Source organism: Equus asinus, chromosome 25 (genome assembly GCF_041296235.1).
Source record: "Equus asinus isolate D_3611 breed Donkey chromosome 25, EquAss-T2T_v2, whole genome shotgun sequence".
NCBI classification, from domain to species: Eukaryota; Metazoa; Chordata; class Mammalia; order Perissodactyla; family Equidae; genus Equus; species Equus asinus.
In genome coordinates, this window is record NC_091814.1 from 20,038,439 (window position 1) to 20,052,761 (window position 14,323).

Here is a 14,323-nt window from a genome sequence, read left to right on the forward strand (position 1 = left end):
ATATCTCCTGGACTATATCTAATCAGCACATCCTTTTGTTTCTCAGCAGCCTCTATTGTAGTCACACTATGCAAACATGTTATTAAGCCAGGGACTGACAGGCTGTCACCCATGTTATGTGTAGTGTCTGACAGTTGTTGCACATGACAATTTTTACAGAGTCAAGCTATTAGTGAGCTGAAGTTTCACAGTTCACCAATAAGTGAGCATGAAACGGCTGAAAAACATAATCACAGGAAATCACAATCTGCAAGATATTTGAAAATGAAAACAGGAAACAGGTATATGCAAATTAGCTTCTGGGCGTTTGGGGAGAGTTCACCATTATTACTAACTCTGGCATTTGTGATATTGCTTCTGCCTTCCCCCAAAATCAGGATATCTATAATTTCTCCCATTGCTTCCTTTAGCACATTGGGACTATCAGATCCTGGCACTTGAAGTCTGTATGTAATTCAGATTATGGACTAGAGGAGAATAAGTCATCTTAATTTTCAATATTTCTTGAATCTTTGAGTATCTAAGATTAAAAAGAAACAGACAACGTGTGGAAGCTAAGCTTTAAGAGACACAGGAAGATGCTATTCAGTAATGATATCCAAGTCCAGATATCAGGTCCAAAGAGGAAGATTGAAAAAAGAAACAAGTGGTAAGTGATGTGCAAAACTGGAGGGAAGAGGGAGCAGTGTCAGGAACCATGCAGAAAATTCAGTGAGAAATGTGGAGCCTCTACATCCAGGGTGTATAGCTATGTTTTTGCGTATACTATGCAATGTGTACAGCTATGTTTGTGCTATTTCACACCTCTTTCCTGTACTTATGCATGTGCCTGCACAATTTCTTCAGATCAAAATATCTCTCCCCTCCTTCCCTATGGGTTTAAAGGCTGTGTATCATTTGTTAAGCTCTCACATTTTTATTTTCATAACATAATAATTAATACATACATGCTAAGAAATGTAACATGCATACAAATTATGAAATGCTGTGATGAAATAAAAAACCAGGAACCCACCTACCAAGGTTCTAATGAGGTAAATGGGGATAAGTTCTGATTCAGGAGGCGGTGAGTGAAAGGGTACACTACTGGAGAGGAGAGAGAGATGTGAAAAGAATTTGTGACTGGGGTCCAAACTCAGGTTAAGAATTTTCACGAGACAATGACCTGGAACTTCTATTGGGAAATCAGCACCTTTTGCTCCATGGAGTAGTGGTGAAGGTACAAAGGTGATCCAAACTCAGATGCAAGTGTTTGGAGAAAGAAGTACCACACCACAATGCAGAGGAAAAAGATCTACAATGCTCCCTGGACATATCTAACAAGCTGAGACTTGCCTTCTGTAGGGAAAGCTGAGATGGTTAACTTTATGCATCAATTTGCCTGGGCCACAGTGCCCAGGTATGTGGTCAAAGGAGGAATCTTTACTCCGATATACTAAGGATGAAGAAAATGTAGCCCGTAGAACAGAAGAAACTTGTTTCGAGTCACTGTAATAGATTGGATTACTGCTTCCCACTATCAGCTCCCTTCTTAGAATTATACATGCTTTCTCATTATCAGATGACTTGCTCAAGCATCGTTTGGGAAAAGTGGATGTTCCTGATTCACTGGCTTTTAGCTTTGTTATGTGAGATGCTTTGGCAAATGAGAGCGAAGAGTACAAGGCATTTGCTGCATCTGTAGACTCCTAATTGCAGTTGCATGGTTTAGCTTGGCTGCTCTTTCAACTCACTTCCCAGAATGAGAAGACAGAGGAAATTTGAACCCAGCCCAGCCTAGAGCCAAGCCCAGCTGAGTCCAACAAAACCTCAACTGACCTGCAGCCCTCAATTAACCTGGGTAAGAAATAAAAGTTTACATTGTAAGACATCAGATATTAATGTGGTTTGTTACCACAGCAAAAGCTAACACAGTTACACAACAGATTTGTGGCTGGGTACTAACATGCATTATCGCTTTGGTTTCACCTTCAAATTAACATTATTCATTTACTTATTGGATCTCTGCTATGGGCTGTTAGGGGTACACATCCTCTACTACTCATGTTTCCATAAAAGGGAGAGATTTTCTTTCCATAACTGAGGAAGAAAATTATCAGAGATGTGACTTATTTGACTGATAAATTTAGGAGAAGCAACTGAGCACGCTTGGCTTGGTGCTACCTGGGTTCTCTCTTTGAGCTGCCAGGCCTCAGCCTGCTCTAATCTTCCATCATCCATACAAAAGGTGTCTATCCCTGCTTCAGAGGCTGGTGGTTGTCCAGATGCCTGTGACCAGGATGGTAAATACGCCTAGTGTAGCAGTGAGTTAGAACCCACTTAGGTCACACAGCTAAGCCACTTCCTTCAGAGTGATTTTTATTGATGAGAAGGCTGAAATTTGAGCCCTTCCACATGACTCCTGTTACTGTCAATTTTTTCTGAACTTGGATAAGTCAGAAAGGAGTGTTACTTGTTGGTCTCTGAAAATGGCAATATGTACCATGCACTGTACTGCATGTTGAGTATACAGAGATGAAAAACACATGTCCCTTAAGTGCCAAGAATTCACAGAACAGTAGAGAGGAAAGCTATGTAAGCAAACAAAATACAAGGAGGTGTGATGAGCCTGATGACTGAAATAGTCAAAGTATGGAAGTAACATAGAGGAGAATCTAAATGAACTTATAGCACGAAAGGGAAGGGGGATGGGAATTGAGCAAGGCTTTCCAGAAATGTGACGTCTGAACTGACTTTCCAAGAATGAATAGGAGTTCAGCTAGCTGTCTAGGTAGGGAAGAACATTCTAAACAGAGCAAAGAGAGTGTGTGAAACCATAAAAGTCATGAAACAGTGAGGCATTTTGCGGAGGTATTTGTAGTTTGATGTTGGAACAAAATATGAGGAAGTACTGACACAGAATGAGACTGAAGAGACACAGATAAAGGATAAATGATGAAAGGCTTTATATGCTCTACTGAGAATTTGGGAATGTATGCTTCAGAGAGTGAATTGGGCCAAGTTAGGGCTATGATGGGCTGGAGAAAGCCTTCCCCATCTAGGAGAGCAGTTGCTACTCTGCTTCAGTTGGTCACTGCCATGAGGTTAAAAGGACATGTTGCCAGATCATCTGATTGTTCAAGGAAACCATAATTTCAGAATTTTATGTAAAATCTACTGATTTTTAAATGTTTGAGACTAACTTCTAAAATTATTTAAAAACAAGGCAATTCTGTCGAGCACCACAGCTTTGTGACTTTTACTCTAGGTGATGCGGGTGACAGTCAAGGCAAAGACACAACTAAACATATAGAAGGTAAATTGGTGAGGGGATGACCTGGGCATGATGAAGATCTGAAGCAGGAATTGGAATGGAAAGGAGTGGACTTAACTGGGGAAATATTTGGGAGGACTTGGTGACTGGCTGGAAGTGCAAGAGGGGAGAGACGATTTTTTTTCTGGCTCAAGATGGAATGATAAAGCCACTAACTAAGATAGTAATGGAGAGGGAAGAGAAAGTTCAGGAAATAAAGAGATTATGAGTTTGAACATTTTGAGGTATAAAATTTACTCATTTTATAGATGAGGAATCTTAAACTGAGAGATGTTAAGAAATTTTCAAAATTTACTTGTGATAAGAACTAAGGTTGCTATGACTCCAAGGACTTCATCTTACCCCCAGACACGTGCTGTCCAATACAATAGCCACTAACACACGTGGCTTTTGTGCACTTGAAACATAGTTCGTCCAAATTGAGATGTGCTGTAAGTATAAATTACAGAATTTGAAAACTTAATAAGAAAAAAAGAGTGTAAAGTACCTCATTAATAATTTTTTGTATTGATTACATGTTAAACAATAATATTTTAGATATATTGAGTTAAATAAAATATATCATTAAAGTTAATTCTGGGGCCAGCCCTGTGGCTGAGTGATTAAGTTTGCACATGCCACTTTAGTGGCTCAGGGTTTCACTGGTTTGGATCCTGGGCATGGACCTAGCACCACTCATCAGGCCATGCTGAGGCAGTGTCCTACATAGCAGAGCCAGAAGGACCTAAAACTAGAATATACAACTATGTACTGGGGGGCTTCAGGGAGAAGAAGGAGGGAAAACAGGAAGATTGGCACCTGATGTTAGCTCAGGTGCCAATCTTTTTTAAAAAATTAGCGGAGACATTATCTCTACTTACAAAAAAGAAAATTAATTCTGCCTGTTTCTTTTTTACTTTTTTTAATGTGGCTACTAGAAAAATTTAAATTATATATGTGGCTCATATTACATATCTATTGGACAGAGCTTCCCTGGACCCATGACTAGCAACAAGAAGATGCATTCTAACTCTGCCTACAGCCAGTCTATAGAGAATGCCTGGACTTGAGCCATTAGGCATACCTTTCCCATTATTGTGTGTCAAACCTCCATAAAATGTGATGCCTTCATCTCAGAGTAGAAGAAAAGACACACTAGGAGGGGAAAGCATGGGTTAAGGGAAGAGTAAAAATGAATTATCTAGCTTCCCAAGCATCTCTGAGGAGCATGCTGGGCCTGTGGTCCTGCATCAGGAGCAAATCATGAGATGAGAACATTCTCACAACTTTAGAGCATCTTCATGAATTCGAATTGATTTGTGGTCCAATCCTATTGATACTCAAGTCTAGCTCATCCTCCCGTCAGAATAGATTACTGAGTAGTCCTGATGAAGAAATACTGAGATAAAGACCTAAGGAAGGGATAAAGGATCATGGAGAGAAAGCAGCCAAGGAATCAGACTCACCTTATCTGCCTTTTGGATCCTTTGGATGTTTTCCCTGGAGGGGAAAGAAAGTGTCAAACTGTGGGCAAAAATGTCCTCCTTTCTATATATCTCCAAAATTTAAAATGCAATTCTCAAGTATTAACCATACCTCAATGCTAAAATGAACATGAAATTCATTATCCAAACTAGGATAATTTTGAGAGTGAGAGTTCTCATTAAAAATTATTAACAGAAGTTAACTGATCCTCAACAGACATCAACCAATACTGTCTCAGGCAAACTGGGACCAATTCTCTTTAAGACTTCACCAAATCAAAAAGCTTTCCTCCTAAACTAATGTTTTCAAAGACTTTTCCTCTTTCTCATCAGATAACCAGGGATTACCTCTAATGTTTTCCTTCCTGTTTTTCTGAACTTGACAGGGCTCATCTCCTGTGTCCCTGGGATAACCACCTGCGGATAAGTCTTGTCACTACTAGAGACAAGATTTATCAGATCCCAATTCAAGCAGCAGCTTCTCAAAGAGACAGAGTCCAGCAGAAAGGCCACTTAGAGACTGCAGTTTCCCTTTCTCTTTCTCTGGAGGGTTAACAAGGTAGAGTCTCTTTCCAGGCTGTCACTGCACATCATCTACAATGAGAGCCTAGAATATGAGCATCCACCAACACAGCAAGGATGATGGTATCACTTGGGTCTGCTGAGCCAGTCAAGAATAGGTACAACTTCAGATATTGCCTATAACAAGGCTGCAAGAGCAGCCTGGATGGGAAATAGTTGGAGTAATATTAGCTTCTGACTGTTTAAGAGATGTCAAAGACTTGACCATGGACTAAAGACTAATATTCTGGGATGTACAGCACCTGCACAGTTGACACCAGCTCTGAAATGCACAGCAGATACAAATCAGAGGCAAAACTATTTTCCAGTATTCACTTTGCTCTTCCAGCCTCTGGTAGATGCTCCAGGCTTGAAAATAAACCATAGCTTCAGCAAACGAATTCACTAAGAGAGAAGATAGTTTCTCACAGGGGCTTATATGAAAGACTTTTCTTCCAAACTTTCTGTTAGATATTTATCCTCCCAGACACAATATTGAGTCACTTATATACTGGAAGTGTCTTGGCCTCAGAATACATGGGACAGAAATAAATGTTCCTTAGTCCACAGCTCATGGTTCATTCCTACAAGCCCTCCTCCTTCCCTGGCCTAGCCTCGATTCCTGCCCGAAAAAGACTCCCCGGCATTAACTTCACACATTGGCTGCAGCTCTATTGGGGTGATTAATTTCATTGAGTGGGCTCTTGAGAGCCTGGGCTACAAAGTTCCCTGTGAAATAGAAAATCCCTGGATATTTTCTGGGACAGTGAATGACACAAGGACAGAGATAAGCCTGAGAGATAGAGTGGAGGGTGGAAAACCCATGATTTGTGGGTGATGCTCTCCTAAGCCTATGCAAGGGTAATTTCACAGAAAACATTAAGGGGGAGAAAAACGACCAAGGTAGACCTCAACCTAAGGTATTTGGCTACACAGCAAAAGGCAGGCCCAGAGGACAATAATCACTTAGTTGCAATGTCCCATAGGTAGAGTAGCTAAAAGTGTCATCATTACAGCCAGTTCATTATGATAACTTTATTACCCCTTCCTCAAGTTCCAGTCACTTCTCAAATCATTCACATTTGGCTTCTGCCTCAACCATTCCACTGAATAACTCAAATTAACCTTCTTTGGAAGAAGGGAGTAGAGGAGAAGTAAATGGAAGAGAGAGGGTGATAAATTCCACAAAACAAAGGAAGTAAGTGACTCTGACTTCTCTGTGAGGCAGCAACTTGAGTCCCATGCCCTTTCAATGCCCTAGAAAGACAGCAGAAGCTCGAAGGGGAGTATTTCTATTTTGCACTTATGGAGAGTGGACCCCATGGTGTAGAATCCAGTACTGAATTCTCAGTCATCTTATTTGACCTGTCAACACAGTTAATGCATATTTACTTCTTGAAATATTTTCTTCAATTGGGTTCCAAGATACCACAATCTCATGTTTACTCCTACTTCACTGTGGATAGGACTTATGCACACTGACAGCTTCCAACCTCAAGAGCACATATTTCTTCACTTCTATACTTGTGGCTTTTGCTGGTTCTCATGAGTTTACTCAAACCTATATACAGGAGTTAAGAACAACAGGAGCATTCTCAATCTAATAAGATATAGGTGTTGGTAGATAAATACCCCAGCTTCCCCATTCCTTGGGGAGATGATTTTGAAGTGGTTTCCACATAGTTCCTCAGAAGACCCCCAATGGGAGGGAGACCTAGTTGCCCATAACAGTAACCAGCTCGTTAGTACTCACTTTAATGAATTTTCTCCCTTTCCTACTCACTTTTTTCAGTCCCTCACCAGTGTTTCCTAGGATTACCACCCAAAGGAAAAACTGCACATAAATCCTTGTTTCAAGGAAATCTAAGCTAAATGTTGTGGTGTCCTGATTCTCAGTCCTTGGATCTCAGCTCTTTTTCAGTCCCCACTCATTATCTGGACTGAAGTCCTCCAGTCTCATGTATTTAAATACCTTATATGTGCAGTGATTTTCCAGGTTATGTCTCCAAGCCCAGACTTCTCTCCTGAACTTTTCTAAACATCTCCACATGGAAATCTAAAAGGCATCTTAGACTCAAAACATCCAAAACAAAGCTCCTGATTGCTTCTCTCTCCCAAAACCTGTTCCTCTGGAAGACTTCCTCCAGCTCAGTAAATCTGGTTTGTTTCAGGAAAGAATTGAAGGCCCATGTGGCTAGAATGTGCTGTTAGATGAAAAGAGTAGCATGAGATGAGATTGGAAGTTTAAATGGGGGCCAGATCATGCATAGCCTTTCAGGACAAAAAAGTGTGCATTTAAATTATGTGAAATGGGAAGCTCTCAAAGGGCTTTAAGCAGGGTTGTAAGCTGATATAAATTACATTTTGTAAGAGAAATGAGCCGTTAAGAATGATTAAAAGTTCACCAGGTAGAAAAGTTGAAAAAGAGCATTTCCAACATAAGAAGCAGAAAGTATGATTGGCGGTCAGAGTTGCCTATCTTCTGTAAACCACCTTTATTGATCTTTAATTGATCTGGGGGATTTTTAAGATATTTTTTCAGCTTTATTGAGATATAATTGACATATAACATTGTGTAAGTTAGAGGTGTACAATGTAATAACTTGATACATGTATACATTGTGAAATGATTACCACAATAAGGTTAATTAACATATCCATCACTTCACTTAGTTACCATTTTTTTTAATGTGGTAAGAACTTTTAAAATCTACTCTCTTAGCAACTTTCAAGTATACAATACAGTATTGTTAACTACAGTCATCATGCTGTACATTATATCCCCAGAACGGATTGATCTTCTACCTGGAAGTTTGTACCCTTTAACAACCTTTATCCATTCTCATCGCTTTGCACCTCTGGAAACCACCAATCTAGTCTCTGCTTCTATGAGTTCATCTTTTTTGGGTTTCACATATAAGTGAGATCATGCAATATTTGTCTTTTTCTTCTGACTTATTTCTCTTGGCATAACACCCTGAAGGTCCATCCATGTTGTTGCAAATGTAGGATTTCTTTTTTTATAGCTAAGTAATATTGTGTGTATCTATGTTTATATATATATTACATTTTTTAAATATTCATCTATCAATGGACAGTTAGGTTGTTTCCATGTCTTAGCTATTGTAAATAATGCTGCAATAAACATGAGGATGCTGATATCTCATTAAGATAGTGATTTCAGTTCCTTTGGATATATACCTAGAAGAAGAATTGCTGGATCATATGGTAGCTCTATTTTTATATTTCTTGAGGAACCTCCACACTGTTTTCCATAGTAGCTCTACCAATTTATTGTCCAGCTATCAGTGTACAAGAGCTCCTTTTTCTCCACATCCTCACCAGCACTTTTTATCTCTTGTATTTTTTATAATTGCCATTCAACAAGTGTGAGGTGATATCTCATTGTGGTTTTGATTTGCGTTTCCTTGATGATTAGTGATGTCGAGCATCTTTTCATGAGTCTGTTGGTCATTTGAATATGTTCCTTGGAAAAATATCTATTTGGGTACTTTGCCCATTTTTTAATTGGACTATTGTGGTGTTTGCTTTGAGTTGAATAAATTATTTATATATTTTGTATATTAACCCCTTAACAGTTGTATGGTTTGCAAATATTTTCTTCCTTTCCATAGGTTGTCTTTTCATTTTGTTGATTGTTTCTTTTGCTGTGCAGAAGATTTTAGCTTTTTGTACTCCTATTTGTTTATTTTTGCTTTTGTTGCTTGTGCTTTTGGTATCACACCCAAAAGTTTATTACCAAAACAAATGTCAAGGAGATTTTTCCCTATGTTTTCTTCTAGGAGTTTTGTGGTTTCAGATCTTAAGTTCAAGTCTTTCATTCATTTTGAGTTGATTTTTGCGTGTAGTGTAAGATAGAGGTCCAATTTCATTATTTCGTATGTGAATATCTAGTTTTCTAACACCATTTATTGAAAAGACTATCCTTTCCCCATTGAGTGTTCTTGGCTACCTTGTCAAATATTAGTTGATTGTATGTGCATGAATTTATTTCTGAGTTCTTGATTGTATTCCATTGGTCTGTGTGTCTTTTCATGCCAGTACTATACTGTTTTGATTACAATAGCTAAGTAATATAGCTTGAAATCAGTAAATGTGATGCCTCCAGCTTTGTTCTTCTTTCTCAAGATTTTCTTTTCATGTAGTGTTGTTATCTCCCTTTAGTATATTGGTAATACTGGCCTCATAAAATGAGTTTGGAAGTGTTCCCTCTTTCTGTATTTTGGAAGAGTTTGAGAAGGTTTGGAGTTAATTCTTAAATGGTAGAATTCACCAGTGAAACCATCTGGTCTTGAGGGGTTTTTTGTCAGGAAGTTTTTGTCTATTGACTTCAATCTCCTAGCTCATTACTGATCTATTTAGATTTTCTATTTCTTCATGATTCAGTCTTGGTGTATTGTATGTTTTAAGGAATTTACCCATTTCTTCCAGGTTGTCCAATTTGTCAAAATAGAATTGTTCATAACAGTCTCTTATGATCTTTTGTATTTATGTGTATCAGCTGTATTGTCCTTTCTTTCAGTTATAATTTTATTTATTTGAATCCCTTCTCTTTTTTTCCTGCTGAGTCTACCTAAAGGTTTGCCAATTTTGTTTATCTTTTCAAAAAACCAACTTTTAGTTTTCTTAATCATTTCTATGATCTTCTTATTTCCTATTTTATTTATTTTTGTTCTACTCTTTATTGTTTCTTTCCTTCTGCTAAGTTTGGGCTTAGTTTGCTCTCTTTTTTCTTTTTTGCTCCTCTGACTAGATAATTTCAGATTGCCTATCTTTGAGGTCACTGATTCTTTCTTCTACTTGGTCAAGTCTACTGTTGAAGCTCTCTATTGAATTGCCAAATTTAGTCACTGTATTTTTCAGCTCTAGAACTTTTTTTATGGTTTCTATTTCTTTGTTGAAGTTCTTATTTTATTCATGAGTTGTTTTCTTAATTTCATTTAGTTGGCTATCTGTGTACTTTTGTAGTTTAGTGAACTTCCTTAAGAGAATTGTTCTGAGTCTTTGTCAGTTCATAGATCTCCATTTCTTTAGAGTCAGTTATTAGAGCTTTATTAGGTTCCTTTGGCGGCGTCATGTTTATCTGATTCTTGTGACCTTTTTATTCTTGCATTGGTATCTGCATATTTGAGTAAGTAGTCCCCTTTCCCAGTCTTTACAGGTTCACTTTGGCAGGAAAAGACATTTACCAGACAGCTAAGATACTGGATGGGTCAGCTGCTGGCAGGTGGGGCTTGCTATTAGGGTCTCTAGTTGGCAAGGCCACTGCCTGTGTTCTGAGGTCAGGGAGGTGCTAGTGGCTGGGCCTGCAGTTGGGTGGGTCTGGTGGTTGGGCTCTGCTTTCAAGTAGGGTTACTGAGTGGGCTGTCTCGTCAAAAAGAGCTTCTGGTTGTGCTCTACAATCAGGTAGGGCTGCTAGCTGGCCTCTACAATCACCTCTGATTAGGCAAGGTGAAATGCTGTATTCTCTGGCAGGGAAGTGTCATTGGTTGGACTCCACGATTAAGCAGGACCACGGACTGGGGTTTGTAATCAGGTAGGCCACTAGCTATGTTCTGCTGTTGGCCAAGGTCACTGGCCAAGCTTTATGGCCATACAGGGCCTCGAGTTGTATCCTGCAGTTGAGTGAGGCTGGAGATTTTTCTCTGAAGATGGCAGGGATCACTGTCTGGGTCCCTGGTCTGTTGGGGCTGCAGGTTATGTTCTGTGATTTAGTGGGGTTACTGGCTGTGCTCTGAGGCTGCCAAGGGTCATTACTCAGGCTCCCTGGCTATGCAGGGCTAGAGTCTATGCTCAACATCCGGGCAGAGCTGTTGGCTTGGCTCTTTACTCAAAGGTGGCTGTTGGATGGCTCTGTAGCTGCCTGGGTTTTCCTGGTTGGGTGGGACAGGAGGGTATCCTGGGCAGTTCAGTGGGGCTGCAAATTTTCCTCACTGCCAGGGCAGGGCTGGAGCGGTAAAACAGGCTCCACAGCTCATACGGCCCATTGTCTGGGACCCCAAATCAGGCAGAACTGCCAACCAAGCTGCTCAGACAGACAGGGCTGTCTCGGCTCTGCAGAAGGGCAGAGACACTGGCTGAGGTCACCACTTGGCAGCCACTGCCAGCAGGAATGCAGTCCACCAATATCTGAGCACTGGTTTCTATAAGCCCACCCCCTTCCCAGTCTCTATCTGATCTCCAGTGGTCAAAGCGACAGATTCCCTCAGTGATTCCCATGAGGAAAAATTTGAGTGGCCCCCTGGGAAGCATCTTGCAATGCTGGGGAGCTGGTTGCCCACACTGGGCTCTCTTTTCCTACTGAAGAAACAATAGGGCCAGTGGGGGCCCTCTTAACGTGGCACTGTGTCAGCCTGGGGACGGGGCAATGAAGTGGAAGTGAAACTACTCCTCTTACCCTTCTATGCAGTCCTTCTCAGTCTCTGAGGCCCAGGGGGTTTTTTTCAGCTTCATCCCCAGGCTCTGGGATTTTCACAATGATGTCTTGTCTGTGGATAATTGATAGTTGGTCTTCTTGTGAGTGAGACTGAAGTCTGGAATGACCTATGTCACCACCTTAATAAAGTTACTTCAATGCATCTCTGTTTTAATAAAGAGGGGATGAGCTATAAACGTCACCTATGTAAATGGGTTGATTGATCATCTATCCAACAAGGATCGCAAGGGTAACATATTGTTGCAGTACCTCTGCTATAGGACCTGGTCCTTATCCTTTCAGATCCGTAAATGTGATTTTATGCAGTGGGAATTATTCATTACTAATAAACGGGCTTATCTAACTACCCTTACACACTATTGGTAAATTATCACTTTATTAATTTAAAATGAGAAAATTTGTTAGGGTTATCTTGGTTAGAAGTCTAAAAACCAATGATATAATTCAATCAAAATATATATATATATTATAAACAGATAGCAGTTTGTCATAGAACCTAAGACCAGGAATGCAACTGGACTCCAGGAGAAGACAAGAACCAGAAATTGAAAATGCTGTTGGGTTCTTTCTCTGTCTCTCATCTATGTTCCTCTCTGTGCATATGTTTCATTCATTTCATGTATCTCTGTGGAAAGGCTTCCTCTTGTTCTCTGATCTGCATGGTATATGAAAAACGATCATACACAGCTCCTCAGTTAACTTGTTACAAGTAGTTACTTGGAGAAACTAATCCTCTTTCTATCACAGTTCCCATCTCCTGCGAAAGGCTGATTGATTTAGCTTGGGACAGATGCCCACTCATGGGACTAATCAACTGTGGTCAGCAGGGTAGGATTTGTTGTTGAAAAATACACCTTAGTACTTACCCAAAGGGGTTGAAAACTTACATCCACACAAAAATCTGCACACGGATGTTTATTTCAGCTTTATTCATGATTGTCAAAACTTGGAAAAGCAACAAAGACGTCCTTCAGTGGTGAATGGATAAATAAACTGTGGCACATCTAGACAGTAGAATATCATTCAGCACTAAGAAGAAATGAGCTATCAAACCATGAAAAGACATGGAGGACGCTTAAATGCATATTACTAAATGAAAGAAGCCAACTTGAGAAGGCTATATACTGTATGATTCCAATCATATGACTTTCTGGAAAAGGTAAAACTATGGAGACAATAAAAAGATTAGTGGTTAGGAGGGGTTGAGGGGAGGGAGGGATAAATAAGCAGAACACAGAGGATTTTTACGGTAGTGAAAGTACTCTGTATAATACTATAAGGGTAGCTACATGTCTATAAATTTGCCCAAATCCATAGAACAACACCAAGAGTAAACTCTAATGTAAACCATGGAATTTGAGGGATAATGATATTTCAACGTAGGTTCCTCGATTGTAACAAATGTACTACTCTTGTGAGTGATGTTGGTAATGGGGAGGCTATGCCTGTGTGGGGGCAAGAGGTACATGGGAAGTCTCTGTACCTTCCTCTCAATTTTGCTGTGAACCTAAAACAGCTCTCAAAAAAATATAAAGTCTTAAAATACACACACACAAAATGTCTCCAAGGAACCCTCCATGGACATCTCGGGTATAGTTTTTAGGGGAAAAAAAGGCCTCAGAAGACTGTAAAAAATCAATATTAAAATAAAATATAATAATTTATAGTAAAAATAAAAATGAGTAGGCCAGGTCTCACATTTCATGATTAGCATGGAATATTAGATATTTAGAGGCTATTGAGGAAGTCAAAGGATCATCAGAAAGTGTTTTGGTGAGCTTTGAAGCAAAGCAATTGATTTTTTAAAAGACATTTTATGTCTGTGTTAGTAGTCTAAGCTAACTGCTGTAAATAAGCCACCCAACATCTCAGTAGCATAATACAAATAATGGTTATTTCTTATGCATGACAGAGTCAGCAGAGTATGGGTGAGAGACTCTGGCTCCATCTAGTCATTCAGAGATCTAGGCTCCTCCCGTCTTCTGGCCCTGCCTTCCCCTATGTCCATGGAATCTTGTCTAGCAAGCCAGCAAATAGGGGAAGAAAGAGAATGGAGAAGGCAAACTTGTTAACTGCCTTGATGTGAAGTTGTCATAAATCACTTTCATTATGAGAACTGGCCACATGGCTCACTTACATACAAGAGACACATGGGAGCCATGGTTGCTGAAGAAGCTCAGGACCCTGCCATGCAGCAAGCCCAGGTGGGAATAGACTGTCGCCAACTTAGAACTGCCAAATCAGGACAATTTTCAAACTGTGGGCCCCTCCACACTGGAGACTATGCCAGTGGTTGAGCTGGGCCTCAGCTCCACGGGCCAGGAGGGTCCTACTTCCCAAGAAGGGCTGAAAGTGTGTGTACTCCCCATGCACCTCCTCACAGTTCATGGTAGCTGGGGATCTGGAACATGGCACTGGTTAGAAGAGGCTTTTTCACAGGAGGAGGAGCTTGGGGACACAATGCATATGGCTAATTCCAAAGGCTAGTCTACACAAAGGTGCATGTTCCTTCTGAATACAGAGCAGCAG

At 40.1% G+C, this 14,323-nt stretch overlaps 1 long non-coding RNA gene across 1 annotated transcript in view; it reads left to right on the plus strand.

Moving 5' to 3' along the window:
* The first annotated feature begins 349 nt into the window (after window positions 1-349).
* Window positions 350-14,323, plus strand: part of LOC139042090 (uncharacterized) — a 41,673-nt gene continuing 27,699 nt past the window's right edge. The window contains exons 1-2 of the long non-coding RNA XR_011498322.1: window positions 350-649; window positions 1,562-1,840. This is a non-coding gene — a long non-coding RNA (uncharacterized lncRNA). The remainder of the gene's footprint in view (window positions 650-1,561; window positions 1,841-14,323) is intronic.